At 38.5% G+C, this 25,825-nt stretch overlaps 1 pseudogene; it reads right to left on the bottom strand.

Moving 5' to 3' along the window:
- Window positions 1–1,192: 1,192 nt before the first annotated feature.
- Upf3b-ps1 (UPF3B, regulator of nonsense mediated mRNA decay, pseudogene 1) lies at window positions 1,193–25,825 on the bottom strand (annotated as a pseudogene).

The following is a 25,825-nucleotide window of genomic DNA, read 5'->3' as shown; positions in this document are numbered from 1 at the left end:
AAAAAACTTGATACATCTACACAATGGAGTATTACTCAGCTATCAAAAACAATGACTTCATGAAATTCCTAGGCAAATGGGATGAACTAGAAAATAACCTGAGTGAGTTAACTCAATCACAGAAAAACACACTTGGTATGCACTCATTGATAAGTGGATATTAGCCAAAAAGCTCGAATTCCCCAAGAAGCAATCCACAGACTACAGGAAGCTCAAGAAGAAGGATGACCAAAATGCTGATGCTCCCACTGCTTCTTAAAAGGGGAAACAAAAATATCCACAGGAAGGGATATGGAAGCAAAGTTTACAGCAGCCTCTCAAGGAATGGCCATTCAGAACCTGCCCTACATGTGACCCATATATGTACAGCCATCGAAAATAGATAAGATTGATAAAGCTAAAAAAATACATGCTGGAAGAAACTGGATATAGATCTCTCCTGAGAGACACATCCAGAGCATGTCCAGTACAGAGGTCGATGGTAGCAGCAAACCACTGAACTAAGAATAAGAACCCCTTGGGAGGAATTAGTGGAAGGGTTGAAAGAGTTGAAGGAGCTTGCAACCCTATAACAATAACAATGCCAACCAACCGGAGCTTCCATGGACTAAACCACTAAGGAATGACTATACATGGACTGACCCAGGACTCCAACAGTGTATGTAGCAGAGAAAAGCCTTGTTGGGGCAACAGTGGGAGGGGAAACCCTTGGTCCTGCCACGGTTGGGCAGGGGAGTATGGGGGGAGGCAGTAAGGGGCATGTATGGGGGGATACCAGTATGGGGGAAGGGGAGAGAAGGGGATGGGGATTTAAGACAGGAAACCAGGAAGGGGAATAACATTTGAAATGTAAGTAAATAAATATATCTAATAAAAAATTTTTAAAAATCACCTGTTGAGTTTGAACCTTCTCTTTTTTACATGTCAAATTCAGCCCTTATTTGACATTTTTCTCTTGCACTGTATTTGCCATCATCTTTTTCTGAGACATGAAAATTAACTTGTGGAAACTGCAGAAAACAATGAAATTGTCCTTCGTTTCTGAACCTGCAATCTTATTCTGCGTAAACACACTCCTCTGTAGTGCCCCACCAGCACAGTGACCCCTTTTCTTGTGCTCTGTCCCTTTGCCCTGAAGGCACTTCTGAATAGCATAATACATTTTCTCTGCCTGCCTGGACAGTCAGCACACCTATGGCCATTTGGAATCTCCAGGCTTGATGCAGTAATCAGCAGGACAAAGTCGACTTAGGCTTCGAGCTCCTGGTTGGTAAAACTGCATTGCTGGATGATCCTTGCTCCTTATGTAGTCTCTCTCAACCTCTCTTTCTCTCTCTCTCTCTCTCTCTCTCTCTCTCTCTATCCCTCTCTTCTTTCATATCTTTTTTTCTAACAAGCGTATGATTCTGTAATTCTGTGTTCTCACGCTTCCAAAGTCTTTTCATTTCTTCTTCCTTTCACTTAAAAGCCTTCTCTGTCTCATAGTGCTCCTTCTGCAGCTGCTTCGGGAGCTCTTCTTGAAGCTTCAATGCCTCACTCAGATCATGAGCCCGTGAACTCTTTCATAATCCCGATCCTTGCATCTGTAATCTCTGACACTCTTGTCATCAGGCTTCACTTTGATATCAGAACACCTGGGCAGAGTATAACTGTGCCCATTGGCTCTTTCTTCATTCAGATTTTCCTTGTCCAGTCTCTGGGTTTTGTCTGTTTTATCAAGTTGTTTTTCATCTAATTTTTCTGGTTTTCTGAGCAGTTTAAACTTTGGTTCATCTGTTATCTTGTCCCTTTCTGGAATTCTTTCTACTTTCTTTAGTTTTTCATTATCCTTTCTTTTTCGTTTCTCCTCTGCTTTCCATTTTCTTCTCTCATCTCTTTGTTTTTTCCACCCTATTTCCTCTCTCCTCCTTCACTCTTTTCTACTTTCATTTTCTGCTTTGTATTCAGGAAGCTCAAAAGTGTTGTTTTCTTTTAGCTATTAATTCTTGATTTTTGGCTTCAGTTTCCTCTAGCAACGTCTCTGGAGTAAATGTCCTTTTCTCATTATCTGTATTCTGATTCTTTATTGTCAAAGAATACATAGTCATCAAATTGATTCCTGAATAAAAGAATGTCTCTAGGTTTTTAAAGTTGATATATGCTCTACCATACATCTGGGGATAAAGAATAGTATCATTAGACAATAACTCAACATAATCATACTCAGGCATAGGTTGAAGTTTTTCCTAAACCTGCTCCTTGGCAAAGTGGGGGTTAATCTTCGAATTACCACCTTGCTCAAAGCTTTCTTGTCCCTGTTGTGACCTTGCCTGTCTTCCCCTTTGACACCTTGTGCTATAGGTCCTATGCAGCTACCCATGGCACCCTGAGGTGTTAACAGGGTCTCTCACTTCTCCTTAGACCTATCATCTTTTTCTTCCTTTCTTGCCACGGTTACACTCTTGAGAGTGGTGGCACACCTGCTCAAATATTTGACACACTAAGTACAATTACTGGAGTATAAAAATGAACTACTTGATTTGTAACTACTAGATGTGCTTATTAGAAGACGATGTATTCTTCCACACACGAAAAACACCTTTCAGGGTTCATATGATGTCCTTAGTTAAATAGAAATCTAAATACTGCAAAATTCTAAAATAGGGTAAAATATTTTGAGGAAGGAAACTAGGTATTTCTCATAGGGTCAAGTCATAGCCATACTTTCTATAATATATGAATATAAATTCTAATGTATGAATATATACTTGCCATTTGATACATGAATTATTTCAAATTATATACTAATTTTATTTGTATGACACTTATTTTATAATCCTTTATTATATAAACAACAGAATTCAATTTTTCAGTATTTATTAATTTATTTAATTACATTCCGGTTATTGTCCCCACCTTGTTCCCTCCTCCCATGGTTCCTCATATCATTCCTCCTCACACTTGCCTCTGAGACAGTGGCCCTTCCCACTAGGCTCATCCCTGGGTCTCAAGTCTCATGAGAATTAGACTCATCTTCTTTCACTAAGGCCTAAACAGGCAAATCCCTGGTATATTTGTGCCAGGGGCCACAGACTGACCCATGTATGCTTCTGGTTGGTGGATCAGTCTGTGAGCTCCCTGGAGTCTGGATAAGTTAAGACTACTGGTCTTCCTATGGGGTCTCCTTCACTTTACGCTTCTTCAATCCTTCACCTAATTAAACCATAGGGCTCCTCATTTTAGTGCAATTGCTGGGTGTATGTGCACTGTCTCAGTCAGATGCTGGTGGGGCTTCTTAGATCACAGCCATACCAGGCTCCCAGTATAAGCAGATCACTGCATCAGTAATAGGGTCAGGCCTTTGTGCCACCCCCATTCCCAAATAAGATGGATCCCAACTTGCGCTGGTCATTGAACCACCTTTCCTTCAGACTCTTCTCCAGTTTTTTCCCCGTCAGTTCTTTTAGACAGGAATAATTCTGGATCAGAAATTTTGACTGTAGATTAGTCTCCCTGTCTCTTTCCTTGTGGCCATGTTTATCTACTAATGGTGGGCTCTTTGAATTCCCTCTCAGTAATGTTGGGTATTTTGAATCCTTAGTCTCTCACCTCCAAGTTCTCTGATATTTTCTATAGGGTCACCCCTCTTTCACTCCACTTTAGCTTCCAATGTTGCTTACCTATATTCATTCTCTAGGCCTTATGGGTGTCTTTACCAACACCACCACCACTCCATACCTTATCCTGTTCTTATTTTCCCATTTTCCTTATCTCTCACAACCATGTCCTCAACTCCCTCTTCCTCCCTTGATTATTTTCTTCACACTTCTAAGTGGAACTGAAACATTCTATTTTTACTTGTTAGACTTCTTAAGGACTGTGGTTTGTTTCCTAGATATTCTATAGTTATTTGGCTAATATCTGCAAATTAGTGAGTACATATCAAATATGTTCTTGTAGGTCTGAGTTACCTTATTTATGATGGTGTTTTTTCAGTTCTATATATTTGCCTGAAAAATTCATCATATACTCTTGTTTAAAGATTTATTTTCTTTTATTTATTTATTAGCCATTTTATTCATTTATATTCCAATGATATCCTGCTTCCCAATTACCAGATACCCCTCTACAACAACCCTACCCACACTATCTGCCATCTCCCCCTCCCTTTTGCCTCTAGGAGGGTGCTCCTTCACCCACTCACCTTCTCCTCTCTGAATGCTCATGCCTCCCCCTGTGCTAGGGCATCAAACCACCACAGGACCAAGTGCTTCCCCTCCAATTAATTTCATATAGGTCAATTCCCTGCTACATATGCAGCCCACACACTTTTGGTCATTTGATCTTTGACAAATAAGCATAAACCATCCAGTGGAAAAAGTAGTATTCTCAACTAATGATGCTGGTTCAACTGGACGTCAGCATGTAGAATAATGCAAACTGATCCATTCTTATCACCAAGTTAAAAAGCTCAAGTCCAACTGCATCAACAACCTCCACATAAAACCAGATACACTAAATTAATAGAAGAAAATAAGGGGAAGAGCCTCGAACTCATGGGCCCTGGGGAAAATTTCCAGAACAGAACATCAGTGGCTTATGCCCAAAGATCAGGTATTGACAAATGGGACTTCATAAAATTGCAAAGCTTCTGAAATACAAAAGACACTGTCATTAGGATAAAATGCCAAGCAACAGATTGGGAAAATTCTTTACGAATCATACTTCTGACAGAGTGCTAATAAACAGTATAATCCAGAACTCAAGAAGTTAGACTCCAGAGAATCAAAGAATCCTGTCGAAAAATAGGGTACAGAACTCAACAAATAATTCTGCACTGTGGAATACTGAATGTATCATAAGCATCTAAAAAAATGTTCAACATCCTTAGTCATCAGGGAGATACAAGTCAAAACAACCCTGAGATTCCATCTCAAACCTTTCAGAATGGCTAAGATAAAACTCAGGTGACAATAGATGCTGACAAGTATATTGGGAAAGAGGAACACTCTCTTTGGTAGGATTGAAAGCTGGTACAACTGCTCCGGAAAACAGTCTGGAGGTTCCTCAGAACCTGAGGACCCAGCCTTACCACTCCTGGGCATATAGCCAAAAGATGCTCTAACATAAAACAAGGATACATGCTCCACTATGTTCATAGCAGCCTTGCTTATATAAGCAAGAGCTGGAAAGAACCTAGATGTCCCTCAACAGAGGAATAGAATCAGAAAAGGTACATTTACACAATGGACTTCTACTCAGCTATTAAAAACAATGACTTCATGAGATTCATAGGAAAATGGAAAGAACTAGAAAACATCATCCTGAGTGAATTAACCCAATAACAAACACACACACACACACACACACACACACACACACACACACACACACACACACACACACACACACTCACTGACTGATAAGTTGATATTATCCCAAAAGCTTGGATTACACAAGATACAATCCCGAAGCCATGTGAAGCTAAAGAAGAATAATGACCAAAGTGTGAATGCTTCAGTCTTTTTTGAAAGGGGATAATAATATTAATAGGAGGAAATACAGTGACAAACTTTGGATCAGAGCCTGAAGGAAAGGCCGTCCAGAGATTGCCCTACCTTGTGATCCAGCCCATATACACATAGCCACCAAACCCATACAATATTGCTGTTGCTAATAAGTGCATGCTGACCAGAGCCTGAAAAAGCTGTCTCCTGAAAGGTTCTACCAGAGCATGACAAATACAGAGGTGGATGCTTGCAGCCAAATATTGTACTGAGAAAAGGGTCCCCAATCAATATTAGGGAATTGTTTGAAGGAATTGAAGGGGTTTGCAGCTCCATAATAACAACAATACCAACCAACCGGAGCTGCCAAGGACTAAACCACTACCCCAAGAGTACATGGACCTATGGCTCCAGATGCATATGTAGCAGAGGATGGCCTTATTCAGCACCAATAGAAGAACACCTTGGTCCTGCCAAGGCTGGAGCCCCCATTGTAGGAGAACTTCAGGGTGTGGAGGACAGAAGGAGTTGGTGGGTTTCTGGGGGAACACCCTCATAGAAGAAGGAGGAGGGGTCATGGGATAAGGATTTTATGGACAGGAAACTGTGGAAGGGGATAACATTTGAAATGTAAATTAAATGTATCCAATAAAAATATTTTGGAATCAGCAACAATGAGTGAAGGAAGTACATGTGTGCATGGGCAGCATGATACCCTGTTGTATAGCAAGGATTTTCTTTTCAACTTTGGGCTGAGGTAGTAGTGAGTTTTTGTTAGTGATTTGATTTAATGGATTCCCAAATTACACAGGAATTTGCCTGCCTGTAGGTTCCTGACTCGAATTGGTTTTAATTGGGAAATACACTTATCAGCAGTCAATGCCTTGACAGGGAGCAAAAGGTGGGACTTTTACAATTTTCAGGCAAAAAATGCAGTAGAGAGGAGAAGGGTTTCTGCCATGAGAGTAACACAGGATGGACTATAGGTACAAAGGAAGAGAGAACTCATGGATGGGCTGACCAGAAGGAAATAGGACAACAAAGATAAAATATATATTTAGAAAGAATTAACTCCAAACTTTTGGAAAGGAATGTGTTAGCTGAGGAGATTTGAAAGTGCCCAGCCATTGAACTAGTTAAGGTATATTAAAGAATAAACCCTCATGTGTATGTCTGTTATTTGTGAATCTAGAGCCTTGGGTCCTGTGGCAAGAAGCGCTCAAACAAGGCCAAGCCTATTAATAGTGCAACTTCCCATGGGCCAAGATTATTCAAACCACCATAGGTGGGGAGGGATGACTGAGGATTTGGTCTGTTAAATGTTAGAGAATGGGGAAAGTCTATGGACAGATGGCATGCATGTTTTCTGGTAGACATGCCTGTAATTGGACAGAAGGCATCTTCCCAAAGGAACCATGAGATTTACAGTCATCTTCTAATTAATAACATATTTACTTCATAAGTACACTAGGTGACTGCATTGGTTGTGAAATTCTTGCTCATTTCTACTGTATATGAAATCCTTTGTGCTTACTCTGATTCCCTTTAATTCTTTCTCAATATTACATTGTACTTACAGTGAATCTTAACTCACTATTCAGTGTTAGTTACAGTGAATATCTACTGTTGTTGACTTGTTAGAAATATGACACAAAGGTGAAAGGGAAAGAATTGTTCTGGTTGGTATTTCTGGAGGATTGAATGAAGACAGCCTGATAGCTTCCTAGGGAGTGGGACTGTTAGGTTGTGTATTCTTATTAGAGGAAGTGTATCATTGGAGTCAGGTTTTGAGGTTTCAGATGTTCAAGACAAGTGTCACTCTCTCTTCCTGTTGCCTTTAAATCAGTCTATAGATGTCTCAAATACTTTTCCACCATGTTTGCTTTCATAACACCCTCTTCCTGAATATGACAATGAATGTTTACTTCTAAACTGTATTCCAGCTATCAATTAAATGTTTTTCTTCATAAGAGTTGTCATAGTCATATTGTCTTTTCACAGCAATAGAACTCTTAACTAAGAGAGTATTGAAATCTCATTAATAATAATGATCACTTATAGTTCTCTAAGTAAAAGTTACTAATAAGGAAGGTAACTTAATATTCCTCCCCTACTTAAAAATGTCCTTTGCTTTAATCAATTGATAAAATTGATATAAATCCTAATTAAATCATGAACCTTTATGGATCTAATATGTTCTATTAAATTCTTTGCTCTATCACAAACATATCTGTATATTATAATCTCCAGAGTGCTATATGATTATGGATATTTAAATGATGTAAGTGAGTAAGGCAAGAGTTTGGAAGGTAGTAACTCAGAGGAATAGAAACTGATAGAAATACAGTTGTGAATTTCTCTACATTAGAAACATAATTAGATTTGAAAATATCAAAACTTACATGAAAACATAAGGGGTTGATTGTTTTCTCTGCGGTCTTTCAGAATCATATCAAAGTATTTGCAACAAATAAATTCAAAGCCTATAGTAGTTACTGAAATCTACAGTTCAGGGAGAAGGAATCTGTTAAGAGCCTTACTGAGGAAAATGACAGTGTCCACAGAGCACAAGGAAACTGACCTTCTAACAATTTCTTGAAAAACAATACCAAAAGATCACATAAATTTCACCTAGAAGCTGAAATAAAACTGGAGTGTATTATGAAGGCAACGAAATAAAGTACAAAGAAGAAATATGGACTATGAAATGAACATTTGGTGTATTGAAACTTTTACAAACTATATAGAATGAGAAGCTTGAGAAAGAAACCTAACAATGATTACAGATATTGAAGGTGAATACTATAAAATACATAAAATAAAAATATCATTTGAAAACATTTTGTTAGTTAAGATTTCCTTAATAAATAAATAAATAAATAAATAATTTTTCAGTAATTTCAATGATAAATCCTAAAACCATAGAAATTGCCAGACTTAAAGAAGAAATTAAAGCTATTTTCAATATTTGAAAATGTGACAATAATTAAGAAATGCTAAGAATGTAGCGCATACCAATCACTTTCAAGGAAATTAAAAGAAGATAGAAAAATCTAAGTTAACACATAAGTGCTCCCAGATTGAAACTTTAGCTTTGCATTAACTCTTTTTAAGATGATAGTGAGCAACTTTGCATTATAACCAAAGCAAGTTGTATATGTATCCTGAGGCAATGATTTTCCTCTCTTTTTAAAGCATTGTTAATATGTTCATCAGTTTTGAAAGCATGATGGATTGGCTACTTTAACATTGTGAATAGAAATCTCTTTCATAAATCTCGGACTTTTTTCTATGGTGTTAGGGTATTCTCTCATAATGGCAGAACTAAGAGCATGCTTAGCAATTGTTTCCCTTTTAAAGAAGATGTTTTGATTAAGGCTTCATCCCGTATTCAATAAGGTCTTCCCATCTCATTGAATTTTTGATGTGCAAGTAAGGGTCCTATGTCAGTTATGCATATATCTTACCTCAGGTTGGCATATACCTAAAGCTTCTTTCAGATTAAAAACATCATAGTAAATCAACTGAGAATTTTATTATGCTCAAATATGTTTCATCTTGTTTACTGTCTAATTTTTCTTCCTTACATTTAGAACCTCTTTTTTCAGAAGCAATATCTAACATTCATGGCTAGGTAAGTCTTTGTCAGAGAAGGAGTATCTTGAACAATCTTTCTAACAACAGTTCACCAAGAGTGCTCCTTGCAGCTTAAACTAAAACAGAACTTTCTAAAAGGATCAACTCATGCTGACAACAATGTGGACTTTCTGTCTCTTGCAGTTAAGTTCAGTATTAATAACATTTTTTAATAGATCTGCAGAGTCTTCATAAAAGATCATGACCAGTGGTAAGGCTGAAAACATTCCTTCAGGAACAAATATATTAATGTGTAATATGACAAGATTTTCAGTATTTGAGGAGACATAATTCCATGGCTGTTCTCAAAGAATAAAACCAGTTATTTAATGTTAAGTAATCAGACAGTCTTAGAGTTTTTATTGCTGAAAAAAGACACCATGACTATTATGGCACCACTTTATATAGGAAAACATTTAATTGGTGCTTGCTTATAGTTTTGTGTGTGTGTGTGTGTGTGTGTGTGTGTGTGTGTGTGTGTGTGTGTGTGTAGATAGAAAAATTGGTAGATGGTAGATATACAGACAGATAGACAGATATTCACATGTATTACACTATTCTGGCATTTCTAATATCTTGAGTTCTCCAAGACAATCCAGGCTTCACTCGGAATGGAGTTTCTGAGTCTCCCTGCAGGGATTTCCCTGTCATATTCCTGGCCTTAGCATCTTTTCTTAGTTGTAGAGTGAGAATCCATAATCCTTATTTTGTATCCTTCACTTTAAAACCAGAAACATGTGACTGAAGTTGCCAAGTTCTTCTTGCTGAGGTTGGAACTTGACTCTCTTGTCCAAATACATTTTTTATCAAGTGTCTGCTTTCAATGGTTACCTTCATGTCTAAACTTGATTTTCCTGGAACTTGTTCTGTAGAACAACCTGGCCTCCAACTCAGAAATGTCACTGCTTCTGTCTTCTAAGTGCTAGTATTATAGCTATATGCCACCTCAACAGCTCCTAAAGTTTTAAAAATTCCTTTTCATTTTCCTTTATTTTTTTCCACAAGTTTAAACATTAGCTGGGCAGGTCTTGCTCTGAGATCACCACTCTCTTTGTTTTGTTTAACAGTAGAATTTTCTAATCTGTTTACATTTCCTCATGGTCCTGTGTCCTAAATCTGTACCCTGTTTTTTGGTTTTTTTTTTTTTCTCAGCTTGCTCTCTTTAATTTTAGAGTTGCTGAGGAGGAGCCACTATTAACCAAATCATACAGTCAACCTTAGACTGTGATGAAATTTCCTCTGCCAAATGTGTTAATCCATAACTCTTCAGCTGACACTCAGACTATTTTTTTTTAACAAAAAGTAGTCCTCTTCCTTCTGCTCTTCTTCTTCTTCACAAAAATATCACAAGGATGGTTACAAGAAACATACTAATATTCCTGTCCTCAGAAATCTCCTAGAACTGGCTCCCACAGTTCAGGTCACACTCAGTACCACTGTTTTTCCTGTTCCTTATTGTATGGCTCATATAATCAGTTTAAATCATTCAACAGTTTTCCTAATTTAAAGTTCTAAAATCCACAATACTCCAAACAAATGCAAAGTCAGACTTATCACAGTGGTACTCTAATCTCTAGTACCACCTTCTGTCTTAGAATTTTTATTGCTGTAAACGGACAGGACTGTGGCCTACTATTCAGAGGCTTAGTTCACTATACTCTTGGTGAGAAGCCTGGGTGTACATTACCAGACATGGTACTTGAGACGCAACTGAAACTTCTACATGTAGTTCAGCAGGCTATAGGAAAGACACATCATTGCTTGAACACTTGATACATCAATGGCACACTCCCTCTTAATGAACCATACCTACTTCAACAAGGTAATACCTCCAAATACTATTATTCTCTTTGATTATTTCAGGTCTATTTTCACTCAAAGCATCAGAGAGACACTCATGATACTACTGAGTAGATATTAGTGAAAAAAAAAATGGCTCTGTTTTTGTGAGATCTTTGATGGCAGTTGTTCCTGGAAAACAATTGTTAACCACCACTACAACAACAGCAACCAATACTTTTTTAAAAAATTGTATTACCTCATGATGACTGAGGGCATCAGCAAAATGGAGACTGATGCTGAAATTGAATCTTTTAAAGCTTGATAACAAATACAAATTGAAGGTAATATTGGAATAGTACAAATATCTTCATGCAAAAGACCAACCAATATTAACTTGGAACCATACCCTAGAGAAAGAAGTACAAAAAGTTTTTAGTGAACATAATAACCCATTTCATACTTACATTGAGGCTTGTGGAGAATGCTAATAACAGCTTTAGTAAAAGAAATGTGTGGTGGAAATAATATAGGAAATTATGACTTTACCTTTAAAATGCAATGATACAAGTATATATACATCCACTGAAATTTTTGGTTAAAAACTTTGAAAAATTCCAAGTGATCCTGAAGTCTTGTTAGAATTCTCAAACAGGTTATTAGGAAGCTGCTACTCTCTGCTTTCAGATATCATCTCTTAGTAAACTTAAATATCATCATGCTACCTTATGAAATATTTAGAAATCAGCTATAATTGCATTGCATAGATCATATAAATCACATATTATATAAATTTATATAATGAATAATACATTTAAGAAGCACTTCAGTGTCAATGAGAATAGATAATAATATTCATTATTGATTTAAGAAGTGTTACTTTTTTTAATTAACTTGAGTATTTCTTATATACATTTCGAGTGTCATTCTCTTTCCCGGTATCCGGGCATACATCCCCCTCCCCCCCCTTCCCTATGGGTGTTCCCCTCCCAACCCTCCCCTCATTGCCGCCCTCCCCCCACCAGTCTAGTTCACGGGGGGTTCAGTCTAAGCAGGACCCAGGGCTTCCCCTTCCACTGGTGCTCTTACTAGGATATTCATTGCTACCTATGAGGTCAGAGTCCAGGGTCAGTCCATGTATAGTCTTTAGTTAGTGGCTTAGTCCCTGGAAGCTCTGGTTGCTTGACATTGTTGTACATATGGGGTCTCGAGCCCCTTCAAGCTCTTCCAGTTCTTTCTCTGATTTCTTCAACGGGGGTTCTATTCTCAGTTCAGTGGTTTGCTGCTGGTATTCACCTCTGTGTTTGCTGTATTCTGGCTGTGTCTCTCAGGAGCGATCTACATCCGGCTCCTGTCAGTCTGCACTTCTTTGCTTCATCCATCTTGTCTAATTGGGTGGCTGTATATGTATGGGCCACATGTGGTGCAGGCTCTGAATGGGTGTTCCTTCAGTCTCTGTTTTAATCTTTGCCTCTCTCTTCCCTGCCAAGGGTATTCTTGTTCCCCTTTTAAAGAAGGAGTGAAGCATTCACATTTTGATCATCCGTCTTGAGTTTCATTTGTTCTAGGCATCTAGGGTAAACAAGCATTTGGGCTAATAGCCACTTATCAATGACTGCATACCATGTATGTCTTTCTGTGATAGGGTTAGCTCACTCAGGATGATGTTTTCCAGTTCCAACCATTTGCCTACGAATTTCATAAAGTCGTTGTTTTTGATAGCTAAGTAATATTCCATTGTGTAGATGTACCACATTTTCTGTATCCATTCCTCTGTTGAAGGGGATTTGGGTTCTTTCCAGCTTCTGGCTATTATAAATAAGGCTGCAATGAACATAGTGGAGCACGTGTCTTTTTTATACATTGGGGCATCTTTTGGGTATATGCCCAAGAGAGGTATAGCTGGATCTTCAGGCAGTTCAATGTCCAATTTTCTGAGGATCCTCCAGACTGATTTCCAGAATGGTTGTACCAGTCAGCAATCCCACCAACAAGGGAGGAGTGTTCCTCTTTCTCCACATCCTCACCAGCATCTGTTGTCCCCTGAGTTTTTGAACTTAGCCATTCTCACTGGTGTGAGGTGAAATCTCAGGGTTGTTTTGATTTGCATTTCCCTTATGAATAAAGATGTTGAACATTTCTTTAGGTGTTTCTCAGCCATTCGGCATTCCTCAGCTGTGAATTCTTTGTTTATATCTGAACCCCATTTTTTAATAGGGTTATTTGTTTCCCTGCGGTCTAACTTCTTGAGTTCTTTGTATATTTTGGATATAAGGCCTCTATCTGTTGTAGGATTGGTAAAGATCTTTTCCCAATCTGTTGGTTGCCGTTTTGTCCTAACCACAGTGTCCTTTGCCTTACAGAAGCTTTGCAGTTTTATGAGATCCCATTTGTCGATTCTTGATCTTAGAGCGTAAGCCATTGGTGTTTTGTTCAGGAAATTTTTTCCAGTGCCCATGTGTTCAAGATGCTTCCCTAGTTTTTCTTCTATTAGTTTCAGTGTGTCTGCTTTGATGTGGATGTCCTTGATCCACTTGGACTTAAGCTTTGTACAGGGTCATAAGCATGGATCGATCTGCATTCTTCTACATGTTGCCCTCCAGTTGAACCAGCACCATTTGCTGAAAATGCTATCTTTTTTCCATTGGATGGTTTTGGCTCCTTTGTCAAAAATCAAGTGACCATAGGTGTGTGGGTTCATTTCTGGGTCTTCAATTCTATTCCATTGGTCTATCTGTCTGTCTCTGTACCAATACATTGCAGTTTTTATCACTATTACTCTGTAATACTGCTTGAGTTCAGGGATAGTGATTCCCCCTGAAGTCCTTTTATTGTTGAGGATACCTTTAGCTATCCTGGTTTTTTTTTATTCCAGATGAATTTGCAAATTGTTCTGTCTAACTCTTTGAAGAATTGGATTGGTATTTTGATGGGGATTGCATTGAATCTGTAGATCGCTTTTGGTAAAATGGCCATTTTTACTATATTGATCCTGCCAATCCATGAGCATGGGGGATCTTTCCATCTTCTGAGGTCTTCTTCAATTTCCTTCTTCAGTGTCTTGAAGTTCTTATTTTACAGATCTTTTACTTGCTTTGTTAAAGTCACACCGAGGTACTTTATATTATTTGGGTCTATTATGAAGGGTGTCGTTTCCCTAATTTCTTTCTCGGCTTGTTTCTCTTTTGTATAGAGGAAGGCAACTGATTTATTTGAGTTAATTTTATACCCAGCCACTTTGCTGAAGTTGTTTATCAGCTTTAGTAGTTCTCTGGTGGAACTTTTGGGATCACTTAAATATACTATCATATCATCTGCAAACAGTGATATTTTGACCTCTTCTTTTCCGATCTGTATCCACTTGACCTCCTTTTGTTGTCTGACTGCTCTGGCTAGAACTTCAAGAACTATATTGAATAGGTAGGGAGAGAGTGGGCAGCCTTGTCTAGTCCCTGATTTTAGTGGGATTGCTTCAAGTTTCTCTCCATTTAGTTTAATGTTAGCACTGGTTTGCTGTATATGGCTTTACTATGTTCAGGTATGGGCCTTGAATTCCTATTCTTTCCAGGACTTTTATCATGAAGGGGTGTTGAATTTTGTCAAATGCTTTCTCAGCGTCTTATGAAATGATCATGTGGTTTTGTTCTTTCAGTTTGGTTATATAATGGATCACGTTGATGGTTTTCCGTATATTAAACCATCCCTGCATGCCTGGGATGAAGCCTACTTGGTCATGGTGGATGATTGTTTTGATTTGCTCTTGGATTCGGTTTGCCAGAATTTTGTTGAGTATTTTTGCGTCGATATTCATAAGGGAAATTGGTCTGAAGTTCTCTTTCTTTGTTGTGTCTTTGTGTGGTTTAGGTATAAGAGTAATTGTGGCTTCGTAGAAGGTATTCGGTAGTGATCCATCTGTATCAATTTTGTGGAATAGTTTGGATAATATTGGTATGAGGTCTTCTATGAAGGTTTGATAGAATTCTGCACTAAACCCGTCTGGACCTGGGCTCTTTTTGGTTGGGAGACCTTTAATGACTGCTTCTATTTCCTTAGGAGTTATGGGGTTGTTTAACTGGTTTATCTGTTCCTGATTTAACTTCGGTACCTGGTATCTGTCTAGGAAATTGTCCATTTCCTGAAGATTTTCAAGTTTTGTTGAATATAGGTTTTTATAGTAAGATGTGATGATTTTTTGAATTTCCTCTGAATCTGTTGTTTTGTCTCCCTTTTCATTTCTGATTTTGTTAATTTGGACACACTCTCTGTGTCCTCTCGTTAGTCTGGCTAAGGGTTTATCTATCTTGTTGATTTTCTCAATGAACCAACTTTTGGTTCTGTTGATTCTTTCTATGGTCCTTTTTGTTTCTACTTGGTTGATTTCCGCTCTGAGTTTGATTATTTCCTGCCTTCTACTCCTCCTGGGTGTATTTGCTTCTTTTTGTTCTAGAGCTTTTAGGTGTGCTGTCAAGCTGCTGACATATGCTCTTTCCTGTTTCTTTCTGCAGGCACTCAGCGCTATGAGTTTTCCTCTTAGCACAGCTTTCATTGTGTCCCAGAAGTTTGGGTATGTTGTACCTTCATTTTCATTAAATTCTGAAACGTTTTTAATTTCTTTCTTTATTTCTTCCTTGACCAGGTTATTATTGAGTAGAGCATTGTTCAATTTCCAAGTATATGTGGGCATTCTTCCTTGATTGTTATTGAAGACCAGTTTTAGGCCGTGGTGGTCCGATAGCACGCATGGGATTATTTCTATCTTTCTGTACCTATTGAGGCCCGTTTTTTGACCAATTATATGGTCAATTTTGGAGAAAGTACCATGAGGAGCTGAGAAGAAGATATATCCTTTCGCTTTAGGATAGAATGTTCTATAAATATCCGTTAAGTCCATTTGGCTCATGACTTCTCTTAGTCTGTCTACATCTCTGTTTAATTTCTGTTTCCATTATCTGTCCATTGATGAGAGTGGGGTGTTGAAATCTCCCACTATTATTGTGTGAGGTGCAATGTGTGTTTTGAGCTTTAGTAAGGTTTCTTTTACAAATGTAGGTGCCCTTGTATTTGGGGCATAGATATTTAGGATTGAGAGTTCATCTTGGTGGATTTTTCCTTTGATGAATATGAAGTGTCCTTCCTTAACTTTTTTGATGACTTTTAGTTGAAAATTGATTTTATTTGATATTAGAATGGCTACTCCAGCTTGCTTCTTCTGACCATTTGCTTGGAAAATTGTTTTCCAGCCTTTCACTCTGAGGTGGTGTCTGTCTTTGTCTCTGAGGTGTGTTTCCTGTAGGCAGCAGAATGCAGGGTCCTCGTTGCATAACCAGTTTGTTAATCTATGTCTTTTTATTGGGGAGTTGAGGCCATTGATGTTGAGAGATATTAAGGAATAGTGATTATTGCTTCCCGTTATATTCATATTTGGATGTGAGGTTATGTTTATGTGCTTTCATTCTCTTTGTTTTGTTGCCAAGACGATTAGTTTCTAGCTTCTTCTAGGGTATAGCTTGCCTCCTTATGTTGGGCTTTACCATTTATTATCCTTTGTAGTGCTGGATTTGTAGAAAGAGATTGTGTATATTTGGTTTTGTCATGGAATATCTTGTTTTCTCCATCTATGTTAATTGAGAGTTTTGCAGGATACAGTAACCTGGGCTGGCATTTGTGTTCTCTTAGGGTCTGTATGACATAGGTCCAGGATCTTCTGGCCTTCATAGTTTCTGGCGAGAAGTCTGGTGTGATTCTGATAGGTCTGCCTTTATATGTTATTTGACCTTTTTCCCTTACTGCTTTTAATATTCTTTGTTTATTTTGTGCGTTTGGTGTTTTGACTATTATGTGACGGGAGGTGTTTCTTTTCTGGTCCAATCCATTTGGGGTTCTGTAGGCTTCTTGTATGCCTATGGGTATCTCTTTTTTTAGATTAGGGAAGTTTTCTTCTATGATTATGTTGAAGATAGTTACTGGTTCTTTGAGCTGGGAGTCTTCACTCTCTTCTATACCTATTATCCTTAGGTTTGATCTTCTCATTGAGTCCTGGATTTCCTGTATGTTTTGGACCAGTAGCTTTTTCTGCTTTACATTATCTTTGACAGTTGAGTCAATGGTTTCTATGGAATCTTCTGCTCCTGAGATTCTCTCTTCCATCTCTTGTATTCTGTTGGTGAGGCTTGTATCTACAGCTCATTGTCTCTTCTTTTGGTTTTCTATATCCAGGGTTGTTTCCATGTGTTCTTTCTTGATTGCTTCTATTTCCATTTTTAATTCCTTCAACTGTTTGATTGTGTTTTCCTGGAATTCTTTCAGGGATTTTTGTGATTCTTTCAGGGATTTTTGCGATTCCTCTCTGTAGGCTTCTACTTGTTTATTAATGTTTTCCTGTGTTTCCCTAAGGGAGTTCTTCATGTCTTTCTTGAAGTCCTCCAGCATCATGATCAAATATGATTTGGAAACTAGATCTTGCTTTTCTGGTGTGTTTGGATATTCCATGTTTGTTTTGGTGGGAGAATTGGGCTCCTATGATGCCATGTAGTCTTGGTTTCTGTTGCTTGGGTTCCTGTGCTTGCCTCTCGCCATCAGATTATCTCTAGTGTTACTTTGTTCTGCTATTTCTGACAGTGGCTAGACTGTCCTATAAGCCTGTGTGTCAGGAGTGCTTTAGACCTCTTTTCCTCTCTTTCAGTCAGTTCTGGGGACAGAGTGTTTTGTTTTCGGGCGTGTAGTTTTTCCTCTCTATAGGTCTTCAGCTGTTCCTGTGGGCCTGTGTCTTGAGTTCACCAGGCAGCTTTCTTGCAGCAGAAAAGTTGGTCTTACCTGTGGTCCCGAGGCTCAAGTTCGCTCGTGGGGTGCTGCCCATGGGCTCTCTGCAGCGGCAGCAACCAGGAAGATATGCGCCGCCCCTTCCGGGAGCTTCAGTGCACCAGGGTTCCTGATGGCCTTTGGTGTTTTCCTCTGGCGTCTGAGATGTGTATGCAGAGTGCAGTCTCTTCTGGTTTCCCAGGCTTGTCTGCCTCTCTGAGGGTTTAGCTCTCCCTCCCACGGGATTTGGGTGCAGAGAACTGTTTATCAGGTCTGTTTCCTTCAGGTTCTGGCGGTGTCTCAGGCAGGGGTCCTGCCGCTCCTGGGCCCTCCTCCACGGGAGCCCAGAGGCCTTAAACTGTTTCCTCTTGGGCCAGGGATGTGGCAGGGGTGGGCAGTGTTGGTGGTCTCTTCTGCTCTGCAGCCTTAGGAGTGCCCACCTGACCAGTGGGTGAGGTCTCTTTCCCACGGGGTCTGGGAGCAGAGAGCTGCTGCGGGCCGGGATCCGCGGGTGTGGGACTTTTGGTAAACACAGGACGTGCCCGGTCCTAGAGGAATTCTGCCTCTGTGTCCCGATTTCACCAGGCAGCTTTCTTGCAGCATACAAGTTGGTCTTACCTGTGGTCCCGAGGCTCAAGTTCGCTCATGGGGTGCTGCCCACGGGCTCTCTGCAGCGGCAGCAACCAGGAAAGAAGTGTTATTTTACATTTACATTTATTTTCTTAATTATAATCCAGAGTGGGTCAAAGCTCCTGGCCATTCTATATTTTATTGGTTCATATGTAACAGTGATAATGTCATTTACTTTAGACTGAACAAACATTATACTGTAAATATATGAGAAATCCCTTTAAACATTTACAATACAAGCACTTCAAAATAAACCATATTCATGGTACTGCTTCATCAGTGAGCTTCGAAGAGTAGAACATACTGATTCTTCAGTTCTGATTCTTTCTCATAAACAATCTACAAGGACAAAGAGAAGTAAGACAAATTACCTCATCTAACAAGAAAATTCTTGATAGAAAAAGTTACATATTAGATATATGATAGTTTGGAAATTAATACTACAAGGTGTTAAATGAAGAAAGAGCTTTAAAATTAGAATATATGAATGGATGCAATTGAATCAGCACTATATGAGATATGGCAAGCAGCTATACCATTAGCCAACGATTAAAACTTATTCCAGGATATATTTGTTTATGCTACCCTAATACTCTCATAATTGTGTACACCCTTGTGCAGAAGATATGTACAAAATAATTACTCAAAACAATTAATCTTTGCTTATCCATCACCATTTTGTCCTGTATTACACAAGAGAATGTCTTTTTTTTGTTGTTGTTGTCATACCTCTGGCTTGCTATCATCATTCCTGGTTCCTCTTGTTTTCTGCATTTGTGTGTATGTGTTTGTGTGTGTGAGTGTACATGTAAAATATTGTTTTGCTCTGGATAGTGATGGAAGTGTTCAAAGATGTATTATTACCAAGATGTACATTTCACCTCTATAGGAAAGGAGCAGCCACAATAAAATAAAACCTAAAAGTTTATTGATGTACAATAAAGAAATAGGCTATCATTCAAAAATTAAATGTTCTAGAGCAATGCAAATGAATTATTAAAAATAGGTTTAATTGTTAAAACATGTGTCAAGTGAATAAAGCTGAATGAAGCAAAAATGATAAATATACCAATAAAATTTAATCAATGATCTAGATAAGTTTTTCTTCTCTTTAATCAGTAACGAACTTCTATATTTTAAGCTTGTGTTGAGTAGCGTCTCTCTTGAAAACTATATTTTTAGTTTTTGGACATTTTAATTATATTATATGCATATGTATACCTCTGCATGTATTTTTTATACCATGCATTCACAGAAGCCAGAAAACTGTATTGTAATCCTGAGAAATGGAGTTATAGGAGGACATGATGCACATAATTTGGGTACTGCATCTGTATCCAGGTCCTCGTCAAGAGTTTGCTGTATCCACTTAGCCTTTTTTTTCCTATTTTCATCTATCTATCTATTTCTATTTATTCTTCTGTCATTCTATACATCTTTCCTCCACCCAATGTCCCCTCTGCATTTTCCCACATACCCACTGCTTCTCCAATTCTCTTTAGAAAACATCAAACCTTTCAAGAATATCAACCAAACTCTGCATGACAAGGTGCAAGACACTAGACATGTACCACCATATCAATGCAGGATTGGACAAAGTAGCCCAATAAGAAGTAAATGTCCCATGAGCAAGAAAAATCGTCAGAAGCAACCCCATTAACATTGATAAATGTCCAATAAAAACACAAAGCTAAAGACCACAGTACGTATGAGAGGATCAGGTGTAGAATCATGCTGTATTCACAATTACCTTTTAGTCTCTGTGAGTTCTTATGAACCCTACTTAGTTGATTCTGGGAGTAGTATTCACCTGATATCTTCAACCCCTCTGGCTCCTCAAAATTTTACTTGTTGTCTTCTGTGGAATTCCCAAAGCTTCACCTCAGCTGCTAGATGAAACCTTTTGACATTTATGATAGGCACAAATTTAAAGATCTAGGAGGCTAGAAGAATATCGTTAGAAATCAATCCAGGTTTTTTTTTTTATTTAAATTTTGCCAGTCATATCAGGTTCTATTTTATGTCTCTGAGCCATCCAGCTTCCAGATTCTGGCCTTCTATGCATTCTTGAGCATGAGTTTCCTCTCCTTTTGAGGGCCTCATCTTAGACCAATCATCAATTGGCCACTGACACAATATCTGACTTTTAAAGAATTTTATTTTTTTAATTTATTGTTTGATATTTACAGGTTTAAATATAATGGGTTTGGAAAAATGCATTTGTCTTCTCTAATCCCTTCCAACTATTGACATTTTCACCTCGAATTTTAGAGACTATTTTAAACTCACTGACTTTATTTTAGGGCTACCAGTACATTCACAATTATTTGGCCATTTATTGAAAATAAGCAGACTATCACGTGTCAGCTTCAAAGAACACTGATTCTCTATTCTCCAGAAGTCATGTATACCCAATAACTCTTTAGCGTAGTGTAGAAGTTGCTGTATCCCTCTCCCATTAATTATATAAATTTGAAGGTCTTAATCTTACACATATCTCTTGCAAACAATTAAAGTCACTTTATATTAGTAACATTTCTCTCATGTCTGAAAATACTGGCTTATACCAGTTCTCTTCAACCTCTGACCCTTACATTCTTTGAACCCTCTCTTTCAGTAAGATTCCATGTATATTATGATTGAAAGTAACTGAATGTCAATGAGTGTCACAGACTTAGTTGATCTAGCTTTCTCCTTAATTGAGACTGAATCACAGGTTCTATGAGAGCTATTCTTGGTATTGCTATAATTAAAAGCCCATCTATAGAATGAGATTAAATGTGTACTAGGAATAAACTTACAGCTTCCAAATGAACAGTTATGCATTGTTGTCAAATTAGTTGTTAAGAAAAGCAACTTTTTAACTTCTGGTTTCAAGAAATGTCAGAAAAGGTGTTTATTCCTCTTTTTTAATGATTACCACAACATGACATTTCTAGAAAGAGAAAACAAGATAGTACAGGTTTTTAGACCTTTAACTGGATTTGGTTTCTTTGTGTGTTTGTTTGGCTTTGTTTTTTGTTATTTAATAATAACTTAGCCACTGTTGAAGGATGGGTCATACATCCATCTCAAAAAATTTAATCCAGAATGGTTTCTGTCTAAAGAAAATACAGGGACTGAGTGAAGCAGAGACTGAAGGAAAGGCCCTGAAGAGACTGCCTCACCTAGGGATCCATACCATGTGCAGACACTAAACCCAGACACTGTGACTGATGCCAAGTAGGGCTTGCTGGCAGAAGCCTGGTATAGTGATCAGCAGAGAGTCTCTGCCAGAGCCTGGCCAATACAGATACAGGTGCTCAGAGTCAACCATGGAAATTAGCCTGGGGATTCTGAGAAAAAGAGTTAGAGGAAGGACTGAAGGAGCTGAAGAGGATTGCATTCCCATAGGAAGAACAACATCAACTAAACTGGACTCCCCAGAGCCCCAAGAGACTAAACCACCAACCAAATAATACACATGGAGGGACCCCCTGACTCTCGTCACAGATGTAATAGAGGACTGCCTTATCTGGCATCAATGGTAGGGGAGGCCCTTTGTTCTATGGAGGCTTGACGCCTTAGCATAGGGGTATGCTAGGGTGATGAGGTAGGAATAAGTAGGTGATAAAGGGAGGAGCCTCACAGAAGAAGGACAGGGGGATGAGATAGGGTTTTTGCAGAGGGGAAACCTGGAGGGGGACAACATTTGAAATATAAACAAATAAAATAACCTAAAAAAAGAAAATCAAATTAATATACATGGGCATTTGAAATTCCTTTATTGATATTTTTTTGTTTAGATCTGTACCTCATTTTTAATTTGGATTATTTCGTTTGTTCATGTCTCATTTCTTGAACAGATCATTTATATATATATATATATATATATATATATATATATATATATATATATATCCTATGTAGACTTTGTGAAAAAATTTTCCCATTATATAGGCTGCAATTTATTCCTATTGGCAGTGTTTTTTGTCTTACAGAAGTTTACAATTTCATGAGGTTCCATTTATTAAATATCAATTTTAGTGACAATAATAGATGTTTGTTCAGGAAGATATCTCCTGTGCCAAGGCATATAAGGCTATCCCTTAGTTTCTCTCTGTCTTTTTTAATATAAGTTTTATGTCTTTTTATAAAGATTTATTTATTTATTGTATATGAGTACACTGTACCTGTCTCAGACACATCAGAAGAGGACATCAGATCTCATTACAGATGATTGTGAGTTACCATGTGGTTTCTGGGACTTGCCTCAGGACTTCTAGAAGAGCAGGCAGTGCTTTTAACTGCTGAGCCATCTCTCCAGCCCCCCAGTTTCTTTTATCACGTTCAATGTTTATGTTGAGATATTTGATCCAATTGTACTTGGTGTTTTGTGAAGTACAACATATATGAATTTCTTTGCATTTTTCCTCATACAGACATCCAGTTGAAACAGCAAAACAAGTCTGAGATTACATCTGACACCTGTAAAAATTGCTGGAATTAAAAACACAATGAGAACTCACTTTGTTAAGGATTGTTGGGGGGAGGGTGGTAATAGGGGGAGGATCGGGAGGGGAACACCCATAGAGAAGTGGAGGGGGAGGGGTTAGGGGGATGTTGGCTCAGAAACTGGGAAGGGGAAAAACAATCGAAATGTAAATAAGAAATACTCAAGTTAATAAAGATGAAAAAAAAAAAAAGGATGAAGAGTAATACTGCTCCATTGCTGGTGGATGTGCAAACTTGAATAACCACTTTGGAATGTAAATTGCAGTATCTCAGAAAGTATAAAATCATTCTACTATAAGGACACTTACTCTACAATATTCAAAGGAGCTTTATTCAATATAGCCAAAATTTGAAAACAACATAAATTTGCCTCAACTGAAAACATGTGTAACAAAATGTGGTCCATTTACACAATTGAGTATTACTCAGCTGTTATAAGCAAAAGCACCATGAAATTTGTAGGCAAATGGATAAAACTAGAAGAAAGTATTCTGAGTGATGTAACCCAGACCCAGAGAGACTAGCATGGCACCAACTCACTTACAAGTGGATATTAGGTGTAAAATAAAGAAAAACCATGGGGGTTGGGGATTTAGCTCAGTGGTAGAGCGCTTGCCTAGCAAGCACAAGGCCCTGGGTTCCGTCCCCAGCTCTGAAAAAAAAGAAAAAAAAAAGAATAACCATGACCACAGACACAGACTAAGAGAAGCTAAGTAACAATAAGGGTTTAAGGCAGGAGGTGGGTGATTCATAGAAAGGAAAATAAAAATTATGAGTGAACTGGGAAAGAATATGTATGGAAACAGTAAGCATCAGGTGTAGGGAGGATGGAAGTAAAGAATACTGGTAGAGACAAGTGTGATTTGTGGGCATATCATTGATGAGCTAGAAGCATACTACAGTACAATCTCCCAGGTATCTATGAGAGTGATCTTATCTAAGACTCCAGTAATAAGGGATATGCAACTTAAATCAGTTGTCTACTACAACCATGCAAAATTCTCAGTGGATGGGTGGGAACAATAATTTAGCCACAAAATCTTTGTCCTAAAATTTATCTTGCCTATAAGTTGTTTTAAAGTAAATGTGGCATAGAAATTGGTGGTCAAAGAATAATTGGTCCAGCTTGAGACTCATGTAAGAGAGAGGCTACTTCTGACATTACCAGGAAAGCCAAGACCCTGTGGCTGTATTGCATAGAGATATAGGATAGAAACAAACTGGGCAATTAAATAATTCTTAATTATAGCCATAGATTGGTGGCTAGACCAATTCCATCAGAAAAACCTTGATCCAGCATCTGATAGAAATAGAGGCAGAGACACTCAGCCAAACATTAGGCAGTGCTTGAGCAGTCCTATGAAAGAAGGTCATAAAGGATTATAGCAGGCAGCAGGGTCAAAAAACACCAGAAAAAAAAATACAGAAACAAGTAATGTGGGTCCATACCAGCTCACAGAGACTCAGCCACCAACCAGAGAGCATGTAAAGGTCTGATCTGGACGCACTGAACATCTGTAACCACTGTGTAGCTTAGAATTGCTGAGAGATTCTTGTCTGTGTCTCTTTGGCTGCTTCGGGGACCCTTTTCTTCCTACTTGTTGGTCTCTTCCAGCCTTAATATATGAGGAGGACCCTATTATTACAGACACGTGATATGTATATTTGTTAGATATCTGAAGGCCACAGCCCTTTTCTCAAAAAAAAAAAAAAATTAAAGGATTGCTTAGGGTGGGATTGAGAAGGGAGAAGACCGGGAAAACTTTTGTGAGGATGTAATACGGGAGAGAAGAATAAAATGAATATGTAAAAAAATTGAACTACCTGAGGACCCAACTATACTTCTCTTGGGCATATACCCAAAAGATTCCCCAACATATAACAAATATCATCTTGATTGAGGTAACCCAATCACAGAAAAACACACATGGTATGCACTCATTGATAAGTGGCTATTAGCCCAAATGTTTGAATTTCCCTAGATGCACAGAACACATGAAACTCAAGAGAGATGACCAAAATGCAAATGCTTCACTCCTTCTTTAAAACGGGAACAAGATTACCCTTTGCAGGGAATAGGGAGGCAAAGTTTAAAACAGAGGCAGAAGGAACACCCATTCAGAGCCAGTCCCACATGTGGCCCATACTTATACAGCCACCAAATTAGATAAGATGAATGAAGCAAAGAAGTACAGGCCAACAGGAGCCAGATGTAGATCTCTCCTGAGAGACACAGCCAGAATACAGCAAATACATAGGTGAATGCCAGCAGCAATCCACTGAACTAAGAACGGGACCCCTGTTGAAGGAATCAGAGAAAGGACTGGAAGAGCTCGAAGGGGCTCGAGACCCCATATGAACAATAATGCCAACCAACCGGACCTTCCAGGGACTAAGCCACTACCCAAACATATACATGGACTGACCATGGGCTCCAACCTCATAGGTAGTAATGAATAGCCTAGTAAGAGAAACAGTGGAAGGCTAAGCCCTTGGTCCTGACAAGGCTGAACCCCCAGTGAATGTGATTGTTGGGTGGAGGGCGGTAATGGGGGGAGGATGGGGAGGGGAATATCAATATAGAAGGGGAGGTGGAGGGGCTAGGGGAATATTGGCCCGGAAACAAGGAAAGGGAATAACAATCAAAATGTAAATAAGAAGTACTCAAGTTAATAAAGATAAAAAAAAAAAGATTACTACATAGGGTGATAGTTCTTTTCAATGTATTGAACGTACCTTAAAGATCTAACTCCTCATATCAGAATTCCTACAGACAATTTCTCTTCCATAAGCTATTATAATAGGAAAATCTGTCATTTACCCCAGCAACCAAGACTATGAAAGGTACTAAAGACTTATAAAGCCCTTTGTGGGGAGCGGGTGTGGGGGCAGTCCGAAGATGGCGCCGGGGACTGCAGCTAAATCTCATGACTAGCACCTGATTTCCTCACATACCCGAAACTAGCCACGCGTCCATTGTGAAAGCTGTGCAGGTGCACCAT

Source organism: Rattus norvegicus, chromosome 13 (assembly GCF_036323735.1).
Source record: "Rattus norvegicus strain BN/NHsdMcwi chromosome 13, GRCr8, whole genome shotgun sequence".
NCBI classification, from domain to species: Eukaryota; Metazoa; Chordata; class Mammalia; order Rodentia; family Muridae; genus Rattus; species Rattus norvegicus.
This window is presented reverse-complemented; position numbering and strand designations above follow the sequence as displayed.